This window comes from Electrona antarctica (assembly GCF_951216825.1).
Source record: "Electrona antarctica genome assembly, chromosome: 17".
In the NCBI taxonomy this organism is placed as follows: Eukaryota; Metazoa; Chordata; class Actinopteri; order Myctophiformes; family Myctophidae; genus Electrona; species Electrona antarctica.
Genome location: NC_136798.1, coordinates 2124302 through 2139293, shown reverse-complemented (window position 1 = coordinate 2139293; position 14992 = coordinate 2124302).

Below are 14992 nucleotides of genomic sequence, written 5' to 3'. Positions count from 1 at the left end.
AACATACTGGTCCTTCAACAGCAGAAACACAACATACTGGTCCTTCAACAGCAGAAACACAACATACTGGTCCTTCAACAGCAGAAACACAACATACTGGTCCTTCAACAGCAGAAACACAACATACCGGTCCTTCAACAGCAGAAACACAACATACCGGTCCTTCAACAGCAGAAACACAACAAACTGGTCCTTCAACAGCAGAAACACAACATACTGGTCCTTCAACAGCAGAAACACAACATACTGGTCCTTCAACAGCAGAAACACAACATACTGGTCCTTCAACAGCAGAAACACAACATACTGGTCCTTCAACAGCAGAAACACAACATACTGGTCCTTCAACAGCAGAAACACAACATACTGGTCCTTCAACAGCAGAAACACAACATACTGGTCCTTCAACAGCAGAAACACAACATACTGGTCCTTCAACAGCAGAAACACAACATACTGGTCCTTCAACAGCAGAAACACAACATACCGGTCCTTCAACAGCAGAAACACAACATACTGGTCCTTCAACAGGAGAAACACAACATACTGGTCCTTCAACAGGAGAAACACAACATACTGGTCCTTCAACAGCAGAAACACAACATACTGGTCCTTTAACAGCAGAAACACAACATACTGGTCCTTCAACAGCAGAAACACAACATACTGGTCCTTCAACAGCAGAAACACAACATACTGGTCCTTTAACAGCAGAAACACAACATACTGGTCCTTCAACAGCAGAAACACAACATACTGGTCCTTCAACAGCAGCAGAAACACAACATACTGGTCCTTCAACAGCAGAAACACAACATACTGGTCCTTCAACAGCAGAAACACAACATACCGGTCCTTCAACAGCAGAAACACAACATACTGGTCCTTCAACAGCAGAAACACAACATACTGGTCCTTCAACAGCAGAAACACAACATACCGGTCCTTCAACAGCAGAAACACAACATACTGGTCCTTCAACAGCAGAAACACAACATACCGGTCCTTCAACAGCAGAAACACAACATACCGGTCCTTCAACAGCAGAAACACAACATACTGGTCCTTCAACAGCAGAAACACAACATACCGGTCCTTCAACAGCAGAAACACAACATACTGGTCCTTCAACAGCAGAAACACAACATACTGGTCCTTCAACAGCAGAAACACAACATACTGGTCCTTCAACAGCAGAAACACAACATACTGGTCCTTCAACAGCAGAAACACAACATACTGGTCCTTCAACAGCAGAAACACAACATACTGGTCCTTCAACAGCAGAAACACAACATACCGGTCCTTCAACAGCAGAAACACAACATACCGGTCCTTCAACAGCAGAAACACAACATACCGGTCCTTCAACAGCAGAAACACAACATACCGGTCCTTCAACAGCAGAAACACAACATACCGGTCCTTCAACAGCAGAAACACAACATACTGGTCCTTCAACAGCAGAAACACAACATACTGGTCCTTCAACAGCAGAAACACAACATACTGGTCCTTCAACAGCAGAAACACAACATACTGGTCCTTCAACAGCAGAAACACAACATACCGGTCCTTCAACAGCAGAAACACAACATACCGGTCCTTCAACAGCAGAAACACAACATACCGGTCCTTCAACAGCAGAAACACAACATACCGGTCCTTCAACAGCAGAAACACAACATACTGGTCCTTCAACAGCAGAAACACAACATACTGGTCCTTCAACAGCAGAAACACAACATACTGGTCCTTCAACAGCAGAAACACAACATACCGGTCCTTCAACAGCAGAAACACAACATACCGGTCCTTCAACAGCAGAAACACAACAAACTGGTCCTTCAACAGCAGAAACACAACATACTGGTCCTTCAACAGCAGAAACACAACATACTGGTCCTTCAACAGCAGAAACACAACATACTGGTCCTTCAACAGCAGAAACACAACATACTGGTCCTTCAACAGCAGAAACACAACATACTGGTCCTTTAACAGCAGAAACACAACATACTGGTCCTTCAACAGCAGAAACACAACATACTGGTCCTTCAACAGCAGCAGAAACACAACATACTGGTCCTTCAACAGCAGAAACACAACATACTGGTCCTTCAACAGCAGAAACACAACATACTGGTCCTTCAACAGCAGAAACACAACATACTGGTCCTTCAACAGCAGAAACACAACATACTGGTCCTTCAACAGCAGAAACACAACATACTGGTCCTTCAACAGCAGAAACACAACATACTGGTCCTTCAACAGCAGAAACACAACATACTGGTCCTTTAACAGCAGAAACACAACATACTGGTCCTTCAACAGCAGAAACAAAACATACTGGTCCTTTAACAGCAGAAACACAACATACTGGTCCTTCAACAGCAGAAACACAACATACCGGTCCTTCAACAGCAGAAACACAACATACCGGTCCTTCAACAGCAGAAACACAACAAACTGGTCCTTCAACAGCAGAAACACAACATACTGGTCCTTCAACAGCAGAAACACAACATACTGGTCCTTCAACAGCAGAAACACAACATACTGGTCCTTCAACAGCAGAAACACAACATACTGGTCCTTCAACAGCAGAAACACAACATACTGGTCCTTCAACAGCAGAAACACAACCTACTGGTCCTTCAACAGCAGAAACACAACATACTGGTCCTTCAACAGCAGAAACACAACATACTGGTCCTTTAACAGCAGAAACACAACATACTGGTCCTTCAACAGCAGAAACACAACATACTGGTCCTTCAACAGCAGCAGAAACACAACATACTGGTCCTTCAACAGCAGAAACACAACATACTGGTCCTTCAACAGCAGAAACACAACATACCGGTCCTTCAACAGCAGAAACACAACATACTGGTCCTTCAACAGCAGAAACACAACATACTGGTCCTTCAACAGCAGAAACACAACATACTGGTCCTTCAACAGCAGAAACACAACATACTGGTCCTTCAACAGCAGAAACACAACATACTGGTCCTTCAACAGCAGAAACACAACATACCGGTCCTTCAACAGCAGAAACACAACATACTGGTCCTTCAACAGCAGAAACACAACATACTGGTCCTTCAACAGCAGAAACACAACATACCGGTCCTTCAACAGCAGAAACACAACATACCGGTCCTTCAACAGCAGAAACACAACATACCGGTCCTTCAACAGCAGAAACACAACAAACTGGTCCTTCAACAGCAGAAACACAACATACTGGTCCTTCAACAGCAGAAACACAACATACTGGTCCTTCAACAGCAGAAACACAACATACTGGTCCTTCAACAGCAGAAACACAACATACTGGTCCTTTAACAGCAGAAACACAACATACTTGTCCTTCAACAGCAGAAACACAACATACTGGTCCTTCAACAGCAGCAGAAACACAACATACTGGTCCTTCAACAGCAGAAACACAACATACTGGTCCTTCAACAGCAGAAACACAACATACCGGTCCTTCAACAGCAGAAACACAACATACTGGTCCTTCAACAGCAGAAACACAACATACTGGTCCTTCAACAGCAGAAACACAACATACTGGTCCTTCAACAGCAGAAACACAACATACTGGTCCTTCAACAGCAGAAACACAACATACTGGTCCTTCAACAGCAGAAACACAACATACCGGTCCTTCAACAGCAGAAACACAACATACTGGTCCTTCAACAGCAGAAACACAACATACTGGTCCTTCAACAGCAGAAACACAACATACTGGTCCTTTAACAGCAGAAACACAACATACTGGTCCTTCAACAGCAGAAACACAACATACTGGTCCTTCAACAGCAGCAGAAACACAACATACTGGTCCTTCAACAGCAGAAACACAACATACTGGTCCTTCAACAGCAGAAACACAACATACTGGTCCTTCAACAGCAGAAACACAACATACTGGTCCTTCAACAGCAGAAACACAACATACTGGTCCTTCAACAGCAGAAACACAACATACTGGTCCTTCAACAGCAGAAACACAACATACTGGTCCTTCAACAGCAGAAACACAACATACTGGTCCTTCAACAGCAGAAACACAACATACTGGTCCTTTAACAGCAGAAACACAACATACTGGTCCTTCAACAGCAGAAACACAACATACTGGTCCTTTAACAGCAGAAACACAACATACTGGTCCTTCAACAGCAGAAACACAACATACCGGTCCTTCAACAGCAGAAACACAACATACCGGTCCTTCAACAGCAGAAACACAACAAACTGGTCCTTCAACAGCAGAAACACAACATACTGGTCCTTCAACAGCAGAAACACAACATACTGGTCCTTCAACAGCAGAAACACAACATACTGGTCCTTCAACAGCAGAAACACAACATACTGGTCCTTCAACAGCAGAAACACAACATACTGGTCCTTCAACAGCAGAAACACAACATACTGGTCCTTCAACAGCAGAAACACAACATACTGGTCCTTCAACAGCAGAAACACAACATACTGGTCCTTTAACAGCAGAAACACAACATACTGGTCCTTCAACAGCAGAAACACAACATACTGGTCCTTCAACAGCAGCAGAAACACAACATACTGGTCCTTCAACAGCAGAAACACAACATACTGGTCCTTCAACAGCAGAAACACAACATACCGGTCCTTCAACAGCAGAAACACAACATACTGGTCCTTCAACAGCAGAAACACAACATACTGGTCCTTCAACAGCAGAAACACAACATACTGGTCCTTCAACAGCAGAAACACAACATACTGGTCCTTCAACAGCAGAAACACAACATACTGGTCCTTCAACAGCAGAAACACAACATACCGGTCCTTCAACAGCAGAAACACAACATACTGGTCCTTCAACAGCAGAAACACAACATACTGGTCCTTCAACAGCAGAAACACAACATACTGGTCCTTTAACAGCAGAAACACAACATACTGGTCCTTCAACAGCAGAAACACAACATACTGGTCCTTCAACAGCAGAAACACAACATACTGGTCCTTTAACAGCAGAAACACAACATACTGGTCCTTCAACAGCAGAAACACAACATACTGGTCCTTTAACAGCAGAAACACAACATACCGGTCCTTCAACAGCAGAAACACAACATACCGGTCCTTCAACAGCAGAAACACAACATACCGGTCCTTCAACAGCAGAAACACAACAAACTGGTCCTTCAACAGCAGAAACACAACATACTGGTCCTTCAACAGCAGAAACACAACATACTGGTCCTTCAACAGCAGAAACACAACATACTGGTCCTTCAACAGCAGAAACACAACATACTGGTCCTTCAACAGCAGAAACACAACATACTGGTCCTTCAACAGCAGAAACACAACATACTGGTCCTTCAACAGCAGAAACACAACATACTGGTCCTTTAACAGCAGAAACACAACATACTGGTCCTTCAACAGCAGAAACACAACATACTGGTCCTTCAACAGCAGCAGAAACACAACATACTGGTCCTTCAACAGCAGAAACACAACATACTGGTCCTTCAACAGCAGAAACACAACATACCGGTCCTTCAACAGCAGAAACACAACATACTGGTCCTTCAACAGCAGAAACACAACATACTGGTCCTTCAACAGCAGAAACACAACATACCGGTCCTTCAACAGCAGAAACACAACATACTGGTCCTTCAACAGCAGAAACACAACATACTGGTCCTTCAACAGCAGAAACACAACATACCGGTCCTTCAACAGCAGAAACACAACATACTGGTCCTTCAACAGCAGAAACACAACATACTGGTCCTTCAACAGCAGAAACACAACATACTGGTCCTTTAACAGCAGAAACACAACATACTGGTCCTTCAACAGCAGAAACACAACATACTGGTCCTTCAACAGCAGCAGAAACACAACATACTGGTCCTTCAACAGCAGAAACACAACATACTGGTCCTTCAACAGCAGAAACACAACATACTGGTCCTTCAACAGCAGAAACACAACATACTGGTCCTTCAACAGCAGAAACACAACATACTGGTCCTTCAACAGCAGAAACACAACATACTGGTCCTTCAACAGCAGAAACACAACATACTGGTCCTTCAACAGCAGAAACACAACATACTGGTCCTTCAACAGCAGAAACACAACATACTGGTCCTTTAACAGCAGAAACACAACATACTGGTCCTTCAACAGCAGAAACACAACATACTGGTCCTTTAACAGCAGAAACACAACATACTGGTCCTTCAACAGCAGAAACACAACATACCGGTCCTTCAACAGCAGAAACACAACATACCGGTCCTTCAACAGCAGAAACACAACAAACTGGTCCTTCAACAGCAGAAACACAACATACTGGTCCTTCAACAGCAGAAACACAACATACTGGTCCTTCAACAGCAGAAACACAACATACTGGTCCTTCAACAGCAGAAACACAACATACTGGTCCTTCAACAGCAGAAACACAACATACTGGTCCTTCAACAGCAGAAACACAACATACTGGTCCTTCAACAGCAGAAACACAACATACTGGTCCTTCAACAGCAGAAACACAACATACTGGTCCTTTAACAGCAGAAACACAACATACTGGTCCTTCAACAGCAGAAACACAACATACTGGTCCTTCAACAGCAGCAGAAACACAACATACTGGTCCTTCAACAGCAGAAACACAACATACTGGTCCTTCAACAGCAGAAACACAACATACCGGTCCTTCAACAGCAGAAACACAACATACTGGTCCTTCAACAGCAGAAACACAACATACTGGTCCTTCAACAGCAGAAACACAACATACTGGTCCTTCAACAGCAGAAACACAACATACTGGTCCTTCAACAGCAGAAACACAACATACTGGTCCTTCAACAGCAGAAACACAACATACCGGTCCTTCAACAGCAGAAACACAACATACTGGTCCTTCAACAGCAGAAACACAACATACTGGTCCTTCAACAGCAGAAACACAACATACCGGTCCTTCAACAGCAGAAACACAACATACCGGTCCTTCAACAGCAGAAACACAACATACTGGTCCTTCAACAGCAGAAACACAACATACTGGTCCTTCAACAGCAGAAACACAACATACTGGTCCTTCAACAGCAGAAACACAACATACTGGTCCTTCAACAGCAGAAACACAACATACCGGTCCTTCAACAGCAGAAACACAACATACCGGTCCTTCAACAGCAGAAACACAACAAACTGGTCCTTCAACAGCAGAAACACAACATACTGGTCCTTCAACAGCAGAAACACAACATACTGGTCCTTCAACAGCAGAAACACAACATACTGGTCCTTCAACAGCAGAAACACAACATACTGGTCCTTCAACAGCAGAAACACAACATACTGGTCCTTCAACAGCAGAAACACAACATACTGGTCCTTCAACAGCAGAAACACAACATACCGGTCCTTCAACAGCAGAAACACAACATACTGGTCCTTCAACAGCAGAAACACAACATACCGGTCCTTCAACAGCAGAAACACAACATACTGGTCCTTCAACAGCAGAAACACAACATACTGGTCCTTCAACAGGAGAAACACAACATACTGGTCCTTCAACAGCAGAAACACAACATACTGGTCCTTTAACAGCAGAAACACAACATACTGGTCCTTCAACAGCAGAAACACAACATACTGGTCCTTCAACAGCAGAAACACAACATACTGGTCCTTTAACAGCAGAAACACAACATACTGGTCCTTCAACAGCAGAAACACAACATACTGGTCCTTCAACAGCAGCAGAAACACAACATACTGGTCCTTCAACAGCAGAAACACAACATACTGGTCCTTCAACAGCAGAAACACAACATACCGGTCCTTCAACAGCAGAAACACAACATACTGGTCCTTCAACAGCAGAAACACAACATACTGGTCCTTCAACAGCAGAAACACAACATACTGGTCCTTCAACAGCAGAAACACAACATACTGGTCCTTCAACAGCAGAAACACAACATACTGGTCCTTCAACAGCAGAAACACAACATACTGGTCCTTCAACAGCAGAAACACAACATACTGGTCCTTCAACAGCAGAAACACAACATACCGGTCCTTCAACAGCAGAAACACAACATACTGGTCCTTCAACAGCAGAAACACAACATACTGGTCCTTCAACAGCAGAAACACAACATACTGGTCCTTCAACAGCAGAAACACAACATACTGGTCCTTCAACAGCAGAAACACAACATACTGGTCCTTCAACAGCAGAAACACAACATACTGGTCCTTTAACAGCAGAAACACAACATACTGGTCCTTCAACAGCAGAAACACAACATACTGGTCCTTTAACAGCAGAAACACAACATACTGGTCCTTCAACAGCAGAAACACAACATACCGGTCCTTCAACAGCAGAAACACAACATACTGGTCCTTCAACAGCAGAAACACAACATACTGGTCCTTCAACAGCAGAAACACAACATACTGGTCCTTCAACAGCAGAAACACAACATACTGGTCCTTCAACAGCAGAAACACAACATACTGGTCCTTCAACAGCAGAAACACAACATACTGGTCCTTCAACAGCAGCAGAAACACAACATACTGGTCCTTCAACAGCAGAAACACAACATACTGGTCCTTCAACAGCAGAAACACAACATACTGGTCCTTCAACAGCAGAAACACAACATACTGGTCCTTCAACAGCAGAAACACAACATACTGGTCCTTCAACAGCAGAAACACAACATACTGGTCCTTCAACAGCAGAAACACAACATACTGGTCCTTTAACAGCAGAAACACAACATACTGGTCCTTCAACAGCAGAAACACAACATACTGGTCCTTTAACAGCAGAAACACAACATACTGGTCCTTCAACAGCAGAAACACAACATACCGGTCCTTCAACAGCAGAAACACAACATACTGGTCCTTCAACAGCAGAAACACAACATACTGGTCCTTCAACAGCAGAAACACAACATACTGGTCCTTCAACAGCAGAAACACAACATACTGGTCCTTCAACAGCAGAAACACAACATACTGGTCCTTCAACAGCAGAAACACAACATACTGGTCCTTCAACAGCAGAAACACAACATACCGGTCCTTCAACAGCAGAAACACAACATACCGGTCCTTCAACAGCAGAAACACAACATACTGGTCCTTCAACAGCAGAAACACAACATACTGGTCCTTCAACAGCAGAAACACAACATACTGGTCCTTCAACAGCAGAAACACAACATACTGGTCCTTCAACAGCAGAAACACAACATACCGGTCCTTCAACAGCAGAAACACAACATACCGGTCCTTCAACAGCAGAAACACAACATACCGGTCCTTCAACAGCAGAAACACAACATACTGGTCCTTCAACAGCAGAAACACAACATACTGGTCCTTCAACAGCAGAAACACAACATACTGGTCCTTCAACAGCAGAAACACAACATACTGGTCCTTCAACAGCAGAAACACAACATACTGGTCCTTCAACAGCAGAAACACAACATACTGGTCCTTCAACAGCAGAAACACAACATACTGGTCCTTCAACAGCAGAAACACAACATACCGGTCCTTCAACAGCAGAAACACAACAAACTGGTCCTTCAACAGCAGAAACACAACATACTGGTCCTTCAACAGCAGAAACACAACATACTGGTCCTTCAACAGCAGAAACACAACATACTGGTCCTTCAACAGCAGAAACACAACATACTGGTCCTTCAACAGCAGAAACACAACATACTGGTCCTTCAACAGCAGAAACACAACATACTGGTCCTTTAACAGCAGAAACACAACATACTGGTCCTTCAACAGCAGAAACACAACATACTGGTCCTTCAACAGCAGCAGAAACACAACATACTGGTCCTTCAACAGCAGAAACACAACATACTGGTCCTTCAACAGCAGAAACACAACATACTGGTCCTTCAACAGCAGCAGAAACACAACATACTGGTCCTTCAACAGCAGAAACACAACATACTGGTCCTTCAACAGCAGAAACACAACATACTGGTCCTTCAACAGCAGAAACACAACATACTGGTCCTTCAACAGCAGAAACACAACATACTGGTCCTTCAACAGCAGAAACACAACATACTGGTCCTTTAACAGCAGAAACACAACATACTGGTCCTTCAACAGCAGAAACACAACATACTGGTCCTTTAACAGCAGAAACACAACATACTGGTCCTTCAACAGCAGAAACACAACATACTGGTCCTTCAACAGCAGAAACACAACATACTGGTCCTTCAACAGCAGAAACACAACATACTGGTCCTTCAACAGCAGCAGAAACACAACATACTGGTCCTTCAACAGCAGAAACACAACATACTGGTCCTTCAACAGGAGAAACACAACATACTGGTCCTTCAACAGCAGAAACACAACATACTGGTCCTTCAACAGCAGAAACACAACATACTGGTCCTTCAACAGCAGAAACACAACATACCGGTCCTTCAACAGCAGAAACACAACATACCGGTCCTTCAACAGCAGAAACACAACATACCGGTCCTTCAACAGCAGAAACACAACATACCGGTCCTTCAACAGCAGAAACACAACATACTGGTCCTTCAACAGCAGAAACACAACATACTGGTCCTTCAACAGCAGAAACACAACATACTGGTCCTTCAACAGCAGAAACACAACATACTGGTCCTTCAACAGCAGAAACACAACATACTGGTCCTTCAACAGCAGAAACACAACATACTGGTCCTTCAACAGCAGAAACACAACATACTGGTCCTTCAACAGCAGCAGAAACACAACATACTGGTCCTTCAACAGCAGCAGAAACACAACATACTGGTCCTTCAACAGCAGCAGAAACACAACATACCGGTACACTGTAAATTCACATGAGCATTCAATCCAGATCCACATGATCAAATCAGTGACTGTTTGAACAGTTCAGTAACTGGTCATTGAACATTTCTCATTGCCACCCATGGGTCCAAAAATTATCACAACAGCTTCAATCACACATACAACAGCAGTAAAGAAAAGGTACATACCTTGAGCAGTCTTCTTCGACTTCAACAGTTGAGTAAGTGGTATTTAAAGTCAATTACTTCTTTCAGGGCATTGCCATCCATCCATCTTCAACCGCTTATCCGTAGTCGGGTCGCGGGGGCAACAGCTCCACCAGAGTGCTCCAGACTTCCCTCTCCAGAGCAACATTAGTGACTTCCTCCTGGGGGATTGCGAGACGTTCCAAGGCCAGTGAGTCGATGTGTTTCCTCCAACTGCGCCTTGGTCTGCCCCGGGGTCTCCTCCCAGTGGGACGTGCGTCGAGGACCTCCCTAGGGAGATGCCCGAGAGGCATCCTAACCAGATGCCCGAACCACCTAAGTGGCTCCTTTCCAGGCGAAGGAGCAGCGGCTCTACTCCGAGTCTCTCTCGTGTGACTTCTCACCCTATCTCTAAGGGTGCACTCACACGGTTAATGCAATTCTCGTGCTCGTTGGATCAATGCTGTGTTGTGTCATGGCCGCCCAATGCATTTCCAATGGAGGTCACATGGTTTGACACAACATTGTGTTGTGTGAGGGGGAGGGGCGCAGTCGAAACACAGCTGAAAGCCATACAACAGACCCCTCCCCCTATGTTGTGTCAAACCATGTGACCTCCATTGGAAATGCATTGGGTTTGACACAACCTCCTGGACTCCAACCAGTCTGGTTTCAAAGTGGGTCACTCGACAGAGACTGCCCTGCTGGCAGTGACGGAGTCGCTCCATGCCGCTAGAGCGAACTCTCTCTCCTCCGTCCTGATACTCCTGGACCTGTCTGCAGCGTTCGACACGGTGAACCATCAGATCCTCCTCTCCACCCTCGAGGGGATGGGTGTCTCAGGCTCTGCACTCTCCCTGTTTGCATCCTACCTGACGGGTCGCTCCTACCAGGTGATGCTGAGAGGGTCTGTGTCAGAACCACACAGGCTCACAACTGGGGTTCCCCAAGGCTCGGTTCTGGGTCCTCTTCTTTTCTCTCTCTACACTACATCTCTGGGTGCTGTCATCCACTCCCATGGCTTTTCCTACCACTGCTATGCCGATGATACCCAGCTGATCCTCTCATTCCCCCCCTCTGATACCCAAGTGGAGGCACGCATTGCTGCTTGTCTGGCTGACATCTCGGCGTGGATGTCGACAAACCACCTGAAGCTCAACCTGGACAAGACCGAGCTGATGTTCCTCCCGGGGAAGGGCTGTCCGCACCGAGACATGGCCATCACCATTGATAATGCTGTGGTGACCTCAACTCGGACTGCGAAAAATCTGGGTGTGACCCTGGACGATCAACTGACGTTCTCGGCAAACATCGCATCAGTGACAAGGTCCTGCAGATTCCTCCTCTACAACATCAGGAGGATTCGCCCCTTCCTCACGGAGAAGGCAGCCCAGGTGCTCATCCAGGCTCTCGTCATCTCCCGCCTGGACTACTGCAACTCCCTCCTTGCTGGTGCTCCGGCATCTGCCATCAGACCTCTGGAGCTTGTTCAGAAAGCTGCGGCTCGTCTGGTGTTCAACCGCCCCAAGTTCTCCCACACAACCATCCTTCTCCGTTCTCTACACTGGCTCCCCGTAGCGGCCCGCATCCAGTTCAAAACCCTGGTGTTAGCCTATAGGGCAGTGAAAGGAACAGCTCCTTCCTACCTCCGGGCTATGGTCGATGCCTACACCCCTGCCCGACCACTTCGGTCTGCCACCTCGGGGCGACTGATTGCCTCGTCACTCAAGGGTCCTTCTGGCCGATCCACACGGTCACGACTCTTTTCTGTTCTGGCCCCACAGTGGTGGAATGAACTCCCCACTGATGTTAGGACAGCAGAGTCACTGCCCATATTTCGCCGCAGGTTGAAAACCCACCTCTTCAGGAAACACTACCCTTCCTCTCTGCCTGACCTACTTGTTGTTAACTAGTTGTACGAACGCTTGTTTTCTATTGTTGTATTGTTTATTGGATCTTGTTTAGTCGATACACTTAATTGTTTTAGCTCATGCTCATTTGATTTAGCTATTTTGTCTCATCTGTTTAAGGAAATAGGTAGCTGATATATTGCACTTTTACCTTAGCGCTAGGTATACTCTTGGTTGCTTGTTTTTGCAGAAAATGCACTAAAGACTTCTGGTGATTAGTAGTTTTTGTTCCCTACCTATGTTGAATACACTTATTGTAAGTCGCTTTGGATAAAAGCGTCTGCTAAATGACTGTAATGTAATGTAATGTAATGTAATGTGTTGTATGAGGGGGAGGGGCGCTTTCAGCTGTGTTTCGACTGCGCCCCTCCCCCTCATACAACACAATGTTGTGTCAAACCATGTGACCTCCATTGGAAATGCATTGGGCGGCCATGACACAACACAGCATTGATCCAACGAGCACAGAGAATTGCATTAAAGGTGTGAGTGCACCCTTAGGCTGAGCTCACACCTTTAATGCAATTCTCGTGCTCGTTGGATGCGCAGTCGAATGCGCCCCTCCCCCTCACACAACACAATGTTGTGTCAAACCATGTGACCTCCATTGGAAATGCATTGGGCGGCCATGACACAACACAGCATTGATAACGAGCACAGAGAATTGCATTAACCGTGTGAGTGCACCCTAGGGCCTCACTCAGACCTTTACTGCATTGCTGTATGCTTGTTGGATGAATGTTGTGTAGTGTCATGGCCGCCCCAATGCATTTCCAATGGAAGTCACATGGTTTGTAGTCCACATTTTGGACTACAAGCTGTTGTATGGCTTTCGGCTGTGTTTCGACTGCGCCCCTCCCCCTCATACAACACAAATGTTGTGTCAAACCATGTGACTCCCATTGGAAATGCATTGGGGCGGCCATGACACTACACAACATTCATCCAACAAGCATACAGCAATGCAGTAAAGGTCTGAGTGAGGCCTAAGGGAGATGCCAGCCACCCGTCGAAGATGTTATTAAAGGTAGATGGTCTGTGAGAGTGTGATAACCTTGGTTTTCTTGGCATTTATCTCAAGACCTAAACTTTGGCACACTCTTGACAACTCTGGCCACGTAGCCTAGATGTAGTTCTGCATAGTTTAGGAAGAGGGCGCTCCTGCAACACCTCTGCCATGCAAGGATGTCGTCTGGGGTCAATGGGTCATTCATTACCTTATCAATAAACGCTACATTTATTATTGTAAATTACGTCATATTTACTGCCGGAATATGAAGCTGACTAATCATGTTCTGTCTCTATGGTGATAAAATGCTTAGGCTAAGATGAAGATGAAGATGTCTACAGATGAAGTAATTAACACAAGTTTGCTTAATCCCCCCCCCCCCCCCCAGTTATTTCCTATCGGGGCCTCAGCGGATCATCTGTTTCCATCTGCTTCTGTTTTCTGCGTGCCTCTTCTTCTCTCACTGCATCCATATTAACCACTTAGGCCTTGATCCTCTTGCCTTAAACATCTTTTACCCAATGTACCCCTCATCTCTCCTCTGCACATGCCCAAACCATCTCAGCCTTGCCCCTCTTGTTTTATCTCCAAACCTTCTAACCTCAAAGTCAAAGTCATACAATTTGTCACACAAGTTACCGCAGTGAAATTTGTTCTCCGCATTTGACCCATCTCTTGGAGCAGTGAGCCGCAGCCAAGGAGCGGTGAGCTGCAGCCGTGCCGTGCTCGGGAGTCATTTGATTAGTTGATTTGACCCCCCAATCCAATCCATTGATGCTGAGTGTCAAGCAGGGAGGCATTGGGTCCCATTTTACAGTCTTTGGTATGACCCGGCCGGGGATCGAACCGCTGATCGAACCCCGACCTCCCAGTTTCAGGGTGGACACTCTAACCACAAGGCCACTGTCTGGCCTGGGCTGACTCTCTCCAATGTAGTCATTTCTGATCCTTTC